The sequence below is a fragment of the Myxocyprinus asiaticus genome, chromosome 15, assembly GCF_019703515.2.
Source record: "Myxocyprinus asiaticus isolate MX2 ecotype Aquarium Trade chromosome 15, UBuf_Myxa_2, whole genome shotgun sequence".
NCBI classification, from domain to species: Eukaryota; Metazoa; Chordata; class Actinopteri; order Cypriniformes; family Catostomidae; genus Myxocyprinus; species Myxocyprinus asiaticus.
The window spans coordinates 16,283,804-16,301,681 of record NC_059358.1 but is presented as its reverse complement, the minus strand read 5'-3'; positions in this window follow the sequence as shown (position 1 = coordinate 16,301,681).

The following is a 17,878-nucleotide window of genomic DNA, read 5'->3' as shown; positions in this document are numbered from 1 at the left end:
CAGCCATATGCTTGAGGCAACATTTAAATAAATGTCCGAATTAAACACTCTGGACACTTTAGTCCAAACCATGTGCAAATGTGAAATAACGGGGTGTGACTTAACTTCTCCGGATAGTTTGATCGAAAGGCTTTGCAATGGCGAAATAGGGGCAAGAACTTCTTGTTCAATAAGAAACCAGGGAGGGACCCTCTCAGGTGGAAGTGACCAATGAGCAAAATGTCTAAGACTGAAGGCATAATAATAAAACAAAATCTTGGGTAGGCCTAGCCCACCCTTGTCAATCGGCCTATATAACTTATTGAAATGTAACCTGGGATGCTTTCCATTCCAAATGAAGGACTTCGCTATGCTATCAAATTGCTTGAAATAAGAGATGGGGACATCTACATGGAGAGATTGTAGCAAGTAATACAATTCATTTTAATAGCATTAACCTTCCCATCATAGATAAATGTAATGAAGCCCACCTGCCCACATCGCTCGAAAACCTTTTAATTAAAGGGTCAAAATTAACTAACTAAATCACATAAATTTGCTGGGAATAAAATACCCAAATACTTAATGCCCTGTTTGGGCCAATGAAAGGCACCCAGTTGAAAAGCCATTACTGGGCAGTACGCTGTCAGCGCCAAAGCTTCGGTTTTAGACCAATTAACTCTGTATCCCGAAAATTTAGAAAAGGAATGGATAATTCTGTGGAGGCAAGGCATAGATCTAGTAGGGTCAGAGACGAATAATAAAATATCATCTGCGTAAAGCAGAAGCTTATGCACCACACCTCTCGCCATCAACCCTGGAAAATCATCTGCAGCTGCTAATGGTTCCAGGGCAAGACAGAACAATAATGGGGAAAGATTCAGAGTAAAATAATCTGGAATGAATCCATTTGTTTGTACCGCTGCTACAGGGTGTCTATAAAGTAACTTAATCCATCCAATAAAAGTATTCCCGAACCCGTTATTTCCAAAACCTTAAAAAGATAATCACATTCTACCATATCAAACGCCTTTTCGAGTCTGATCATTCGTCACTGACCACATGATATTGATGAAACGCCTAATGTTATCGGAAGAGCTGTGGTCCCGAATGAACCCCACCTGATCTATAAGATATGTCATAGCTTTACTTAATCAGTTAGCCAGAATTTTTGACAAAATTTTTACATCTAGCTGGATCAGGGAAATTGGACGGTAAATTTTACACTCTCTCTTTGTCCTTTTTAAGAAGCAGACTGATCCGGGCTTGTGTCATGGTTGGCGGAAGCTTTCCATTCTTTAATGATTCCGTATAAACTTCTAACAAAAGTGGAGCCAGTTCTGTAGCATAAGATCTAAAAAATTCAGCGACAAAACCATCTGGCCCTGGAGCCTTGCCTGTAGGTAAGGCCTTAATTACCTTGTCAATCTCCTCCAAGGTTATTTCAGAATCAAGAGAATTTTTTTGCTCCGTCGACAATTTAGGGAGTTCTAACGGTTCCACGAAGTGGCCGTGGTAAATATTTCACCACCAGCAAATTTCACTGAGGGAATGGTAGAAAAAGACTCTCTCTGTTTTATATATCTAGCCAAAAGTTTTCCTGCTTTGTCCCCCGATTCAAAATATGACTGTCTTGCCCTGAATAAACAAAACTCCACTTTCCGCAACAAAACATGGTCAATTCTCTGAGGCCATTAGACGACTTTCAGCGCTTCAGCTCTGCTTCGGCACTTTTAATATTTCCTTCCAACTCGAGTTCCCGTGCTTTGGATTTTTTGATGAATGAGGCATACTGTATGATCTGACCCCTAAGAACCGCCTTAAGTGCCTCCCAAGCCACGCCTACAGAGGATACTGAGGACCAGTTGGTCTCCATGTAAACACTGATTTCAGCCTTTAACATTTGTTGAAAATCAGGATTTTGCAAAAGGGATATATTAAAGCACCAACTATATGATTTCTTTTTCTCCATATCTGGCAACACATCTAAACTCACCAGGGCGTGATCTGAGACCAAAATGTTTCCAATTGAGCAATCAACAACAGATGAAATGAGGGATTTAGATGTATATTAAAAAAAAATAAAAATCTATTCTAGAATAAATCTTATGGACTGATGAAAAAAATTTATAGTCCCTCCCAGATGGGTTCAAAGTCTCCAAATATCTGTAAGACCAAGATTTTTACACATTCTATGAAGCGTCAATGTTGCTCTAGGGGGCTTTCACACATTTGCTTCACTATGATCAAGGACTGAGTCCATCAAAAGATTAAAGTCTCCTCCCAGTATTATATCATGAGGGGTGCCAACGGTTTGCAACATCCCTTCAAGATCTATAAAAAAGCCCTGATCATCAGCATTAGGCCAAAATCAGACTTTGCCCCTGAATTTCAGCTAAAACAATAAATGACTCTTCCTAATTTATCTTTAGTCTGTTTGAGACATTTGAGTTGTAGATGTTTATTTATCAATATAATGACTCCTCTACTCTTACTTGAGCCAGCACTAAAGAAAACATATCCACCCCATATCTTCCCAAATTTTTCAGCTTCCTGTGGGGAAAGATGAGTTTCTTGAAGAAACACAATATCATATTTCTTACGTTTAAGAAAAGAAATAACCTTGCTTCTTTTTATGGGGTGCCCCAACCCATTCACATTCCATGTTGAGAGAGACGATCCACTCATATTAACCTTTGACATTTTTTTATAATATAAATAATAAATTGTGTGTCAAAACAAAATTATAAAGACCACATTTCAACATCAGTGCAACAATCAAACCCCGAACTTCCCCCCAAACAAAAAACAGAAAAAAGAATAAAGGTGTGCATTAACCCCGTGCACGACAGCGCCAACCGGCGTCATTCCCTCTAAACTCAAAGAATCCATGCACGCCTACGAGAACCCCTGAGACAACTTTGGACAACTGTCGGAATGCTCAAGTCCGGTGCCTCTGCACAAATTTTGTGAGGCAAAATTACATAACAGAAGAAATTTTATGAAACAAACTCCAGCTAATAGATAATTTAATTTATCACACATTATACATTTTGCACATATACAGTGAAATTCTTTTTTTCACATATCCCAGCTAAGCTGGGGTCAGAGTGCAGGGTCAGCCATGATACGGCACCCCTGGAGCAGATAGGGTCAAGGGCCTTGCTCAAGGGCCTAACACTGGCATCTTGGCGGTGCTGGGGCTTGAACCCCCCAACACTCTGGTCAGAAACCCAGAGCCTTAACCACTGAGCCACCACCGCCCCACCATTTTCACATATCCCAGCCAAGCTGGGTTCAGAGCGCAGGGTTCAGAGCGCAGGGTTCAGAGCAATAGAAGGCATAAGCACAAAGAACATGCAGATTCATCCACAGCTGTCCCGAAGCTATGTTCATCCACAAATTAAACTCCAGCCGCTAGGCGGAACCAGCACAAAAAACAGACGTCCCGGTTTCTCGGATGGTCAAGTGTATATATAACGAGTCGAGTTGACTCAGAGGCCACATAAGAAACACACCATGATTTCCTCAGTCCATCAACTCTATAAAAGACATTGCTTCTTGTAGGCATGTAGATATTTTGCTGTCATCCTTATCACTGGCCGGGAACTTCAGTGTAAAAGCGATCTTCCGTCAATGCAAATGTTTCTTGAAAGAGTGACACTCCACAAAACAAACTCCAGCTGCTAGGCGGAACCAACACAAAAAGAAAAAAAAATGGCACCCAGCTTCCTCATACTGCCAGAGTCAGTCCACTTACATGAGAAACATCAAATGGCTTACTAACTTCAATGTATTTATGAATGACAGTGCTTGCTTGGGACATGTGAATACTTTGCAGCCATCCTTTGTTTCTATTCTCAGTTTGGCTGGAAACATCAGAGCAAAAGCGATCTTCTGTTGATGCAAGAGTTTCTTACACTCTTTGAATCGATCACATTTCTCTCGTCGAACTTGCAAAGTCTGGGAACAAGAAAATGTTGTGATTCTTCCAAGAAAGCTTTCCATTGCTCCTTGCCTCGCGCAACACGAGATCTTTATCAGATAATCTCAGAAATTTGGCCAGAATTGTTCGGGGCCTGTCTCCCTCAGCAGATCTGCGAGCCGGGACTCTGTGAGCTTGCTCGATTTCCAGTTGCAGTCTGTTATGTCAAGCAGACTCGGGAAGAGCTCGTCTAGGAATTTCACCATATCTCTGCCCTCTTCATGCTCAGGAATTCCAACAATTCGGATGTTATTCCTACGGCTCCAATTCTCAAGATTTTCAAGTTTTTCAAGAATGTGTTCCAAATCAACTTTGGTCACCAGCGGATTATCAGATAATTCCCTCTCCGATGACTCCATATAATCGACCCACTTCTCAACATCTGCCACTATTGTAACCAACTCAGAGAATTTTGTTTCCATCGCCATAATAGATCGACGTATTACAGCGAGAAGTCAGCAACAACTTTCATCAGCATCACAAACATGTTGGACAGTTGATGCTGAATTTCTCCCACTGTGCCATTCAAACTGAGTCCCCGGTCTGCAGGCCCAGAGGTTTCAGCTTGAGAATGTAAGGTTCTTTTAATATCTCCAGAGCCTGAAGATTTTGAATTTTTTGACATATTGACTACAAAGGCAAATATGTAGCAGGGTGTATCAAACCTCACCGGATTATAACGCAAAAATAATTAAAAACCAGCAAAGTGCGCAGAGCTCGTCGTTCACACGTCTGCTTCTCGCATGGCGTCACGTGACTCTCCCCGCTGGGTACCTCTTTGTTTATTTTTGTGATGGTTCCACCTAGCGGCTGGAGTTTGCTTTGTTTGACTGTTGCACTAATGTTGGAATGTGGTCTTTATCATTTTATTTTTGACGCACAATCTATTTTTTTCATATGTCAAAATGTCAGTTGTTAATATGAGTGGATTGTCTCTCTCCATGTGGAATGTGAATGGGCTGGGGCACCCCATAAAAAGAAGGAAGGTTATTTATTTTCTTAAATGTAAGAAATATAATATAGTGTTTCTTCAAGAAATGCATCTTTCCCCACAGGAAGCTGAAAAATTTGGGAAGATATGGGGTGAACATGTTTTCTTTAGTGCTGGCTCAAGTAAGAGCAGGGGAGTCATTACATTGATAAGTAAGCATCTACAATTAAAATGTCAAACAAATTAAATATAAATTAGGAAGTGTCATTGTTTTTGGCTTTGACAAATGTTGATTTTGGCTAATATTTATGCACCTAACGCTGATGATCAGGGCTTTTTTATAGATCTTGAAGGAATGTTGCAAGCCGCTGGCACCCCTCATTATATAATATGGAGACTTTTAAACCCATCGGGTAGGGACTATAAATTTTTTTCATCAGTCCATAAGATTTATTCTAGATTTTTTTTTTTTAAATATACATCTAAATCCCTCATTTCATCTGTTGTTGATTGCTCAGTTGGAAACATCTTAGTCTCAGATCACGCCCTGGTGAGTTTAGAGTTGTTGCCACATATGGAGAAGAATCATCATAGTTGGAGCTTTAATGTATCCCTTTTGCAAAATCCCGATTTCCAACAAAGGTTAAACTTGGCATTGGAGGAGGGAGAGTGGGCTAGGATTCTAAAAAACATCAAGTCTGCATCTAGAGATGCAAGGGTGTGCCTTATGCAATTCAAGATTTTACATCGATTTTATTGGACCCCCCTCTAGATTGTATAGGCTTGGTCTTTAAAGACTCACCCATTTGCTGGCGATGCCAATCAGAGGATGGAGACATAACCCATGTCTTTGGGGGTGTGTTAAGATCCAGGAGTTTTGGTTGAAAGTTCAGAGTCTTTTATGTGATGTATTGGGCACTTGGCTTTCATTTTGCCCCGGACTCTGTATTTTGGGTGTTTGGGCGGTCATCGACGTTGAGAACAGACACATAAAGAGTTGGGTCCTAACTAGCGTCATGATCGCCAGACAGATACTTTTAAGTGGTTGGAGGTCAGCTGAAGCACCCTCATTTCAGGTGCTCGGAGATGGGGAGGGTGGCGGCCTTTGAAGAAGGGTCTTTTAGAAGACCCTTCTTCAAAGAAAACTGAATTTGTTTATGGAGAAATGGGGCGGATACCTGACATTGCTGGATGTGTAATTGTTATTATTATTATTATTATATATATATATATATATATATATATATATATATATATTTTTTTTTTTTTAAATATTTTTATTTCTGTGTGTGTCTATACTCATATGTGACCACAGAGATGTTTGTTGGGGTTCAGGGTGGGGTTGGGGATTGGGAGGGGTGGTTGTGGGGTTTAAATGTTGATTACATGCTCTTGTATATATGTTTTCTAGGAATCAATAAAAAAAATGGTAATTTAAAAAAAAAAAAAAAGCGTTGAGGTCTAGTGTTTTAAAAATAAAAATACTTTTTTTAATTTTTTTTTATGAACTGTAAGATTAATGAGTAATGTCTTTGAAGTCCATCCTGGATTATTTGCAGAAGTTTACATAGAAGCATTGTCCTTTGTTAGTTGGCTGATGAAGGCTTTTGTTGGCAATTAATCGATAGTATGTATTCCATTTCAAGAGTGTAGTCCATCAATAGAAAAGGTGATGCAGGCAGAGATAAATGATGAGGTGCTTCACAGTTCAATCTCCAGGTCATTTTGGTGAGGTTCGGTGGGGTCCATCCTAAATCCATGGTTCAGGCATTGGCATATGAAGTATCTGATGTCAAGCAGTTGGAGTTAAAATAAACTGAAGTGATGTCTGGCTAGCACCGGCTGTAGTTTGTCATCATCTCTCAGCGACACACAGCAGTGGAGTCCGACACAAAGCAGGAACGGAGCTGGATCTGGCAGGCTCTGGTAACCTCAGGATAGGAATATGGATATGGTTGAGACATGGAAACAAATAGAATAATATAGCATTGATGCCATTCAATTCTATGCAGAGTTATAGATCATGATGGATGTTTCTGGTTCCGGCAGACCTAACTAATGCAGCCTAATTGTGAGTTGAAGGATAAATTAGGTGTATGCCTGGCTAAATAGATGATTCTTTAGTCTAGACTTAAACTGAGTGAGTGTGTCTGCATCCCGAACAGTGTTAGGGAGACTATTCCATAGTTTAGGAGCCAAGTATGAAAAGGATCTACCTCCTTTTGTGGATTTTGATATTCTTGGAATTATTAACAAGCCAGAATTTTGTGATCATAATGAACGTGACAGATAGCATGTCAGAAGGTCACTTAAGTACTGTGGAGCTAGACCATTCAAAGCTTTGTATGTAGTAAACAGAATTTTAAAATTAATACAAAATTTAACAGGTAGCCAATGTAACGATGATAGAATGGGGCTAATATGATCATATTCCTTAGTTCTAGTCAGCACTACAAAGTTTATTTATTGAACTAGCAGTACATCCTCCCAGTAATGCATTACTATAATCTAGTCTTGTGGTCATGAACACATTATTTTTTTGGCATCTGCCACAGAGAGCATGTGTCGTAATTTAGCAATATTTCTCAGTGGAAGAATGCTGTTCTACAAACATTGGAAATTTGATTTTCAAAGGACAGATTGGTGTCAAATATAACACCTAAGTTCTTTGCAGAAGAAGACAATGTAACAGTACATCAATCGAGAGTCAAATTATATATTAGCGGCTTATTATTAGAGGTTTTTGGTCTAATCATTAGTACCTCTGTTTTGTCGGAATTGAGTAGAAGGAAATTTCAGGCCATCCAATCTTTAATTTCATTGATACACTCTGCTAATTTGGAGAATTGTGAATTTTCATTGGGTTTAGAAGAAATATAAAGTTGGGTATCGTCGGCATAACAATGGAAACTTATTCCATGATTCCTGATAATATCTCCCAGGGGAAGCATGTTTAAGAAGAAAAGCAGAGGTCCTAAAACTGATCCCTGTAGCACTCCATACTTTTGTTTGATTTGACAATTCCTCATTTACACATACAAAGTGATAGCAGTCTAATAAATAGGACCATATGTTGGGGGTATGATTTTCATTTCTTTTGAAATCAGCAACATTTATTCACAGTGGTTAATATTTAATCTGTTGTTTATCTGTCTGTTCACATCCTGCACTGCTGAAGTGACCCGTTTCATTCTGGGTGTATTCTGAGTCTTACAATAATTTTATGTGAAGAACAAACATAAATGTGCGTTTTTAGTCACCGATCATGGTCACCGTAACACATCCTGCACAAGTTTCGTTATAACAAATTCAAAATTTGCCGCCTCAAGCGTATGTGACACGGGTTTGATGCCAGAGACTCAGCGATTATGCCACTGGCTCTCGCGTGTCTTGTGACCGATTACAACGACATCAAGCTTGGATGTACATGTATTTTTTTAATGAGACGTGCTGGTAGAATCAGGATGACACAGGATCAGGATGCCATCAGGGGAATATTTCTACAGATTAAAACATTTCACTCTGCTACTCACAATGCCATCGTATGGTTTGGAACATAATTATTAGTGCATTTTTATAAATAAATGATCGTGACTGTACTTTTTCTGCTTGTTACGTCTTTTCTATTGTTGAGAACTGTTACAGGTTTAGGCATAAATGTGCGGTTGGGTGCTTAAAAATATCTATAAATAGTGTAATGTATATCAAATTATGAATATCTAAGTGTCCCTTTCATGTTTTATATTGTTGATTATCATTTAGGTTTAGAAATGGGGTTGGGTTAGGGGATCTAAAATATTATATATGATTGTATATGTATTATCACACTAATATAAGTATTATAAAACAGTGTCAATAAGAGGACGCCAGGGGGCACCTTTGACGTCATCATGCAGACACGGACGGCATCTGCACAAGCGTCAAAGTTGGACGCTTAAAGAATGAGAACGGGTTGCAGTTCCAGAAGTGCTTAGACAGTCCTTCCCTTCTGCTATATGACACATACATACACACAGTAGCAATTTATTTTCAATATTCACAGGCTCTATGCCAAAAAGGGTCAAATGGAGGCACTGAGTAGACACTTAGTACATATACAGGCAATTAATGTGATCTGCTAGTGACATCATTCACACTTACATTTTGGCTTGAGGCCTTTACAAATGTACAGTATGTTTACATCCAGATAGGCAGACAATAGCTATGTTTGGATTAACATACTACCATGTACCTCTTTTGCAAGTCGCTTTGGATAAAAGCGTCTGCCAAATGAATAAATGTAAATGTTACTCATTTCTACAGTATGCATACTGAGCGTAGTATGCAAATATTTGTATACATACCAGAATGGTCTACTAGATTTTCCCAAATGTGCAATATACTTTTATTATTCCTAATTTTTAAGTCGTTTTGGATTCAACTTGACATTTCCTGTGTTGCTGATAAACCGGAAGGAATGTCAGACACAAATATCACATATGTCACACTAGGGCTGGGATATGCAAGAAATATGTTCACAATATTTATATAAATAAATATAGCGATATCCATTTACATTGTCAACCCCCCTGCCCCCACTGCCCAGGGTGTGTGCAATATTTTTGCTTTATTGATTTTGCTTTCAAAATTCCATTCATTCATATATTAAAAACACCAAAAACTTAATCCAAAGATTTTTCTAAATTCAAATTGCCTTACAAACTATACAAAAAAGCAATTGAAATAACAAAGTGGTAAAAAAAAAAATGTATTTAACCACCTCTCATTTGCCATCACGCAGGTATCAGTCTACAACAACAGGTGGAAATTTAATTATACAAATTAAGATCTAAAGAAAATTATAAATGTAAACATAATAATTATGAAAAATGAAATATAAATCAATTTTAGGTTCACAGTGTTTTTGTATTATTTTTTGATTTGTGAAGCTGTAGAGTTGCATTCCCAATGCATGTTAAGCTCGAACTGTTCCGTGGAAATAAAGCAAACTTAACTCCGAACACCTCCTCAGAATGTCTTGGGTCATTTGCAGCATTCTCATAGATGACACTATTCTTGCAAACTGTTTTCAAACAACTGAAATAGAGAAGAAAGAGTGAGAACTCTACATGCGTGTGTTCCAGGAGACACGCTCGTGCTGCATGCCTCTGGACAAACAGCAAATCAGACACGCATCGACAGCTTTTCTGTCATCTTTTCTTAAAAATATAATAAAGTGTGTTTCTTCAAGCATGTGTCTTTGGGTCTAACAGCATTTCTTGCCATGTGTCACTCCGAGACATCTTGCAGGTCGCCCACCACAATGGCGGATAGATGAGCAAAATTACCTGCCACTGCACATGAGACAGACAACCCACATTTGGTGGGTCGTGACTCGCAGGTGCTAATTTTAAACTCTGGGCTGCCATTTAATATTTTTGGTGACTTCCCAGCTCCATGGTTTTGTCATTTCCCTATATTGTTGAACATCGTCTGTCAATGAGCGTCAGTATCTGCATCGGGATACTTGTCAGATATCGTCGATATCCGATTACATCATCCTATCGCCCAGCCCTATATCACAAAATATCACAAATGTACTGAACTCCATAAATGCAATGAGGTAATGTTACAACAATATTGCATAAGGTGGTTGAAATGTCTAGCATTGCATTTGTACTTCTTCACATATATATATAAAAAAAAGTGCATACTCTGCAGTATGCAATTCCTAAATAGACAATCAGAGAGAGTTAGTCTCGCTCTTTGCAGCTGCTCTGTGGAAACTGTGTATGTTCTAAATATACATATACATATAATTATGCTATACTTATTACTGCTACACTACAAAATAAGTTACAGTCTACAGCTCATTTGTGTATTTATTGCCCTGTGTATTTATTGTCCTATGTTTTTATTATTCTGTTCTGTGTATTTATTGTCCTGCACTGGAGTAACGACATTTCGTTCCAATGTATATAAGCTATATAAGAGGAATGATAATAAAAACCCACTTGACTTGACTTGATGTTGTAGAAAACGTATAAGACTCAGAAGATAATGAGACAGCTTGCTGTTATCCAAGAGACTCAAAGTGATGATGCAACACCACACTCTGGATTCCTCAGCCTGAATGCTCAAAGGTTTGCAAATACGTCTTCCTCTTCCCTCCCACACCCCTGCCTCTTTCTCTCTAGTCACACTTTGTTATCCTCACTTCCTCCTGTTTCCTTGTTGATTCCATACTTTTCTCCACATTAGGAGGTCTTCACGGGTCCAAAACCCAAAGAGACCCGGAAATGTACTACCCGGACCCGAACCGGACCTGTCTATTATTTGAAAGCTTGGACCCATACCCATGCAGAACCGAGAAATGCCGGACCCAGACCGGACCCGTCTATTATTTGAATGCTGGGACCTGGACCCGGCCGGGAGACACAGACCCGATCTACACCGATTTCAGAGTTGATTGCTATTAACAAGTTAATTTACAAGTTGTGAAAACAAAACTTTGTGTCTTACCTAATGTAACGTTAGTAGCCTTCTCCAATGTGCCTGGCCGTGGCGCATATAATCCATCCTCCTTGCCAAGAAAGTTGGTAAATACATCCAGGTTTTCTGTGATTCCTCTCTTACTGATTGAAACAGCATAGCTAATCCACTCATTATTTCAGCTTCAAAAGTCCACTTGCTGTCACGGTGACAGATGACAAACGCAACTTGTTTAGAATCAGCTTTGCAGTTTTTTTTATATCTCGCATAAGATAACTTCACCTTTTTGCACTTTTGAACTATAATAATGATTGCTCGTTCATTGCCACAGCTACTAATGTTAGCATGGCTAATTTGCTATCGTGTGCCTTAATTCCACTCTGCCTCTGACATCATCACTCAGCTCATTGTGGCTCCGCTCTGTTTTTCACCTTATTTCCTGGCCCGCACTTTCTCATTAATTATACAATGTTGCAAGTTACAACACACACACTCAGCACCAACATCATCAGCACTGTCTGATCACGGCCGGGTCTTCTCGGATCTAATCGGGTATTACACATAATGTTAAACAGACCCAGGACCCGCAGCAATAGAATGAGACCTGACCCAGCTGACCGTATAAAACGTGGATCCGAAACCGTACGGGTCCCGGGTTGGGTCTCGGGTTAGGGTGGACCCATGAAGACCTCTACTCCACATTACAAGCCTTGTCATTGCTTTGTGTTGAGCATTTAGGTCAAACACTTCCTTTTTCTATTCCTTACTGTAGAATAAATTAGAACGCCACAGGCCTTCCCATTTTTCTTTCTTCTCTTTCAGCAAAAGACTTGTCTCTAAAAGCCTCAACATTTTTCTCAGAACTTCAGACAACAATATAACTTATAGTCCGGATTCAATAATACAGTATAACCGTAGATGTAATTAAAAAAAGACTTTTTTCGTGTTTCTGCTGTAAAATGCTAACATTTTTAATAATATTAAGTTCGAGTATAACTGGTTAGACACAGCACTGGTTCTAACTTCAGGCTTAAAAGGTTTAGTGAGAAGATCTTCCAACCCTGAACTAATTTATCAGATACAAGCTTATGAGTCTTCTATTGAATCAGGAGTGTTACTCCTTAAGAAGAATCTTTTAAAGTACCATAAATCTGAAATTTAAACTATAACAAAATGTTAATTCTTTGATTGTTCATCATGCCTATGCAAATGCTTGCACCCAGTGTGAAAGGTTCCATAGGAATCCATTATTTCTATAGACTTTATGACAAAAGCAATTACAAAGGACTTACAACGCTACTGTCTGGTTCCGAAACATTTCCGGTAGCCACATTTTTATTACCCAGTACTGTCAAAGCAAAATGACTTGCGTGTACTTTTAAAGTCTAGCTAAAACAGAACAAACAAGATATGTGCAAAAACTGAAAATAAACAATGAGGTTTCATTACCAGATCTTTTAAATAAGACATTACGGCAAAAAAAATTCTCAAAAGGACATTAAACATTTACCTCATTATCTTGATGAAAGCATAGTTAAGATGCTTACAATTATTCTCTTAGCGGGAAGTAATATTGTAATGCTCCCATTATAATTAGTAAAGTTGTTAACACTGCAAGTGCGTAGCAAGCTAGACTCTTCATACCAAACTTTAAAAAATTAACAAAAGTTTAGAAAAAAAATTGATTCACCTTCCAGAGATAAAATTTGCGCTACATATCCAACAATTGTTAGTACAGCACATACAGTATCCAGCTGTCTCATTTCACTGCTGCATTTAATGTGTTCATTTATGTTTTTCCCCTCCCTGAAATCTCAACACATAGTTCATGGCATTTTCATCACAGAAACTTTTCCTACTGCTCCGTCACAACATAAGACTGAAAAATTGAGTAAGCTGTTAACACAGTGTTATGTTCCTTCTCATGCCACGTAGGACGCACTCACTTGGCAAGAGAGCTCTGGTTCTGTGCTTAGTGGCCTCTTCCACCACTTGGTCTGATTTGCAAAACACCCTCTGCAAGCTGACGATGGAGGTGAATCACAGGACCTTGACTTTCTCAAACCATTGACCCTCTGGGATGCTAAAGGGGGAAGCATGGTGAACAAAAATGTCTTTCTTTTAAGAGCCAAGTTTCCTGTGGACTAAATCTCCCCTGTGGTGGGCTAAGCATGACTATGCTTCAGAGTTACCCTGCTAACAGCCTGTCCAACTCTTGACATCACCTACCTTGGGCCTCTCTCTGGCGATATCACCCATACCCCCATTTAACTGGCTATTTCCTTTTGACCTGGGATCGACCTCAAGCGATTATGGGGATTTTCCATTAGACTTTTGGAGAGGAGACCCCTGCTTCATCTTGAATGCTAGAATCATGTAGTAACTATAAATCCTGTGTAAATTGAAGGAACAGTAGAAAGAAGCTTGGATATCATTCTTATGGGTCCCTGTCATAATTTAGATTTTACAAGTTTTTCTTTTCAGTTTGTTAACATCCAATGTTTTACATTCAAACAGCCAGAGTTCATTTCTGTGAAGAATGAATAAGCATCATTTGTGATGAGCAGTACCATGCTGTTTTATTTCATTTCAGTGAATATCTTTGGGGATTTGCAAGTTTAGGGGTTGCACTCCTGTAAGCCCCGAAAATCAGTTTACAACAAGTCTTTGCCAGTCACCATGGAACCCCCAAAACTCTCTTAACCATTATATAGGAAGCTGTGTAAAATTAGGACAATGTGTCTCATAGTAATAGATGAGCATGGTAATAAACACAGGAGCGAGGACTGTTGAAGTGAGCTAATCTGATTATAACAATAAGCTAAGTATATGTCTGTGACTGATCACTGTGTTTTCATACAGAGGTTAGGACACTTGCAATATATTGAAGAAGAAAAAAAAAGTATCGGCTGCAACTGGCACGTCTAATCCCACGGTGATACTATGATATGACTTTATAAATGGTTGGCCCTAGTGGTCAAAATACACAAATATTTTAATGATTAACCAAAGCCACTGTTTTTTCTCTGGTTAGGAGGACAATACTTAGCATATGAGAGTAACTTCAACTCACGTATTGGAGGTCCGTATTTATCGTCCATCCCCCACAAATGCTGGTTTCAGTCCAGAGAGAGATTTTAAATTCTCTCTTGCATCAGCAACTAATGAGAAGCTGAACAAACAGATTCTGTGAATGGCATAGATGTCGGACTGCAAGATTGGTTGTTTATCAGAATGAGCTTTATTGCCAAGTATGCTTACACATGCAAGGAATTTGTCTTGGTGACAGGAGCTTCCAGTGCACAACAATACAAAAACAATACAAAAACAGCAGCAAGACATAGATGATAATAAAAAATAAAAAAAGAATTATACACATACGTACATACACACACATGCACATACGTAGTGCAAATCTAATACAAATCTGTTATGTACATTGCAAATGTTTTTTTGTTTTTTTTGTTGTTTTTTTTTCCCCCCAGAGGAATGAAATGGCAGAAGAGGTTGGATGTGTTGGATAAATATAAAAAAGACTAAACTGTGTATGGCACATAGTTGTTGCTCAATGGGGCAATTTAACTGTTCATGAGATGGATAGCCTGAGGGAAAAAACTGTTCCTGTGCCTGATGGTTCTGGTGCTCAGAGCTCTGAAGCATCGGCCAGAAGGCAACAGTTCAAAAATGTAATGGGCAGGGTGAGTGGGGTCCAGAGTGATTTTCCCAGCCCTTTTTCTCACTCTGGAAGTGTATAGTTCTTGAAGGGGGGGGGGGGGGGCAGAGGGCAGAGGGCAACCAATAATCCTCTCAGCAGTCCGAACTTTCCTTTGTAGTCTTTTGATGTCTGATTTTGTAGCTGAACCAAACCAGACAGTTATTGAAGTGCAGAAGACAGACTCAATGACTGCTGAGTTGAACTGTATCAGCAGCGCCTGTGGCAGGTTGAACTTCCTCAGCTGGCGAAGGAAGTACAACTTCTGCTGGGCCTTTTTCACAATGGAGTCAATGTGGGTCTCCCACTTCAGGTCCTGTGAGATGGTAGTGCCCAGGAACCTGAATGACTCCACTGCTGCCACAGTGCTGTTTAGAATGGTGAGGGGGGGGTCAGTGTTGGGGTGTTCCTCATAAAGTCCACAGTCATCTCCACCATTTTGAGCGTGTTCAGCTCAAGGTTGTTTTGACTGCACCAGACAGCCAGCTGTTCAACCTCCCTTCTGTATGCAGACTCATCGTCATCTCGGATGTGGCCGATAACAGTGGTGTCGTCTGCAAACTTCAGGTGCATGACAGAGGGGTCCTTGGCGATGCAGTCATTGGTGTAGAGGGAGAAGAGTAGTGAGGAGAGCACACATCCCTGGGGGGCACCAGTGCTGATTGTACAGGTACTGGAAGTGAGTTTCCCCCTGTCTCACAAGCTGCTGCCTGTCCATCAGAGAGCTGGTAATCCACTGACAGATAGACATGGGAACAGAGAGTTGGTGTAATTTAGTCTGGAGTATAGCTGGAATGATGGTGTTGAAAGCCGAACTGAAGTCCACAAAAAGGATCCTTGCATATGTCCCTGGTCTGTCCAGATGTTGCAGGATATGATGCAATCCCACTGCATCCTCCAGACCTGTTTGCTCTATAAGCAAATTGAAGGGGATCTAGAAAGGGTCCAGGGTTGTCCTTCAGGTGGGCCAACACCAGTCTCTCAAATGATTTCATGACTACAGATGTCAGGGCGATGGTTCTGTAGTCATTAAATCCTGTGATTTTTGGTTTCTTTGGGACAGGAATGATGATTGAGAATAAAAGCATGATTCAAAATAAAAGCTAGATGCTTGAAATTTAAGAAATTAATTTAACAAAAATATATTAATAATACAACTGTATAGTAAAATGTAATATTATTATTATTATTATTACAGAGAATAACAACAATAATTAATCAGTTTATCACAATCATGCCAGCTGTTGAATAAATGTTTGGCAAAAAATAAAATGCAATGACGTTAAAAAGTTATATTTTCACTTATTAAAAGTTTTAAGAATGAATTGATTAGACCATTTTAAACTTTAAAACATGTTCTGGAAAATAGTAATTACTATTAAATTATAATTATTAAAAATAACTAAACTTGTGTTCAATAGCACATTATCATATTTTTGCTGAAATTGGAATCGAAAACCGTGAAATTTCACTGGTATCGGTACCGACTACTGAAATTTTGGTACCGTGACAACACTAATATTATATATACACACACACACACACACACACACACACGTATACAGTTGTGCTCAAAAGTTTGCACCCTGGCAGAAATTGTGAAATTTTGGCATTGATTTTGAAAATATGACTGATCATGCAATAAAACTGTCTTTTATTTAAGAATAGTGATCATATGAAGCCATTTATCATCACATAGTTGTTTGTCTCCTTTTAAAATCATAATGATAACAGAAATCACCCAAATGGCCCTAATCAAAGGTTTACATACCCTTAAATGTTTGGCCTTGTTACAGACACACAAGGTGACACACACAGGTTTAAATGGCAATTAAAGGTTCATTTCCCTCACCTGTGGCTTTTTAAATTGCAATTAGTGCCGGTGTATAAATAGTCAATGAGTTTGTTAGCTCTCACGTGGATGCACTGAGCAGGCTAGGTGCGGAGTCATAGGTAGCAGAAAAGAACTGTCAAAAGACCTGCGTAACTAGGTAATGGAACATTATAAAGATGGAAAAGGATATAAAAAGATATCCAAAGCCTTGAAAATGCCAGTCAGTACTGTTCAATCACTTATTAAGAAGTGGAAAATTCGGGGATCTCTTGATACCAAGCCAAGGTCAGGTAGACCAAGAAAGATTTCAGCCACAACTGCCAGAAGAATTGTTCGGGATGCAAAGAAAAGCCCACAGGTAACCTCAGGAGAAATACAGGCTGCTCTGGAAAAAGAAGGTGTGGTTGTTTCAAGGAGCACAATACGACAATACTTGCTCAAAAATGAGCTGCATGGTCGAGTTGCCAGAAAGAAGCCTTTACTGCGCCAATGCCACAAAAAAAGCCCGGTTACAATATACCCAACAACACCTTGAGACACGTCACAGCTTCTGGCACACTGTAATTTGGAGTGACGAGACCAAAGTAGAGCTTTATGGTCACAACCATAAGCGCTATGTTTAGAGAGGGTTCAACAAGGCCTATAGTGAAAAGAATACCATCCCCACTGTGAAGCATGGTGGTGGCTCACTGATGTTTTGGGGGTGTGTGAGCACTAAAGGCACGGGGAATCTTGTGAAAATTGATGGCAAGATGAATGCAGCATGTTATCAGAAAATACTGGCAGACAATTTGCATTCATCTGCACGAAAGCTGCGCATGGGACGCTCTTGGACTTTCCAGCATGACAATAACCCTAAGCACAAGGCCAAGTTGACCCTCCAGTGGTTTCAGCAGAAAAAGGTGAAGGTTCTGGAGTGGCCATCACAGTCTCCTGACCTTAATATCATCGAGCCACGCTGGGGAG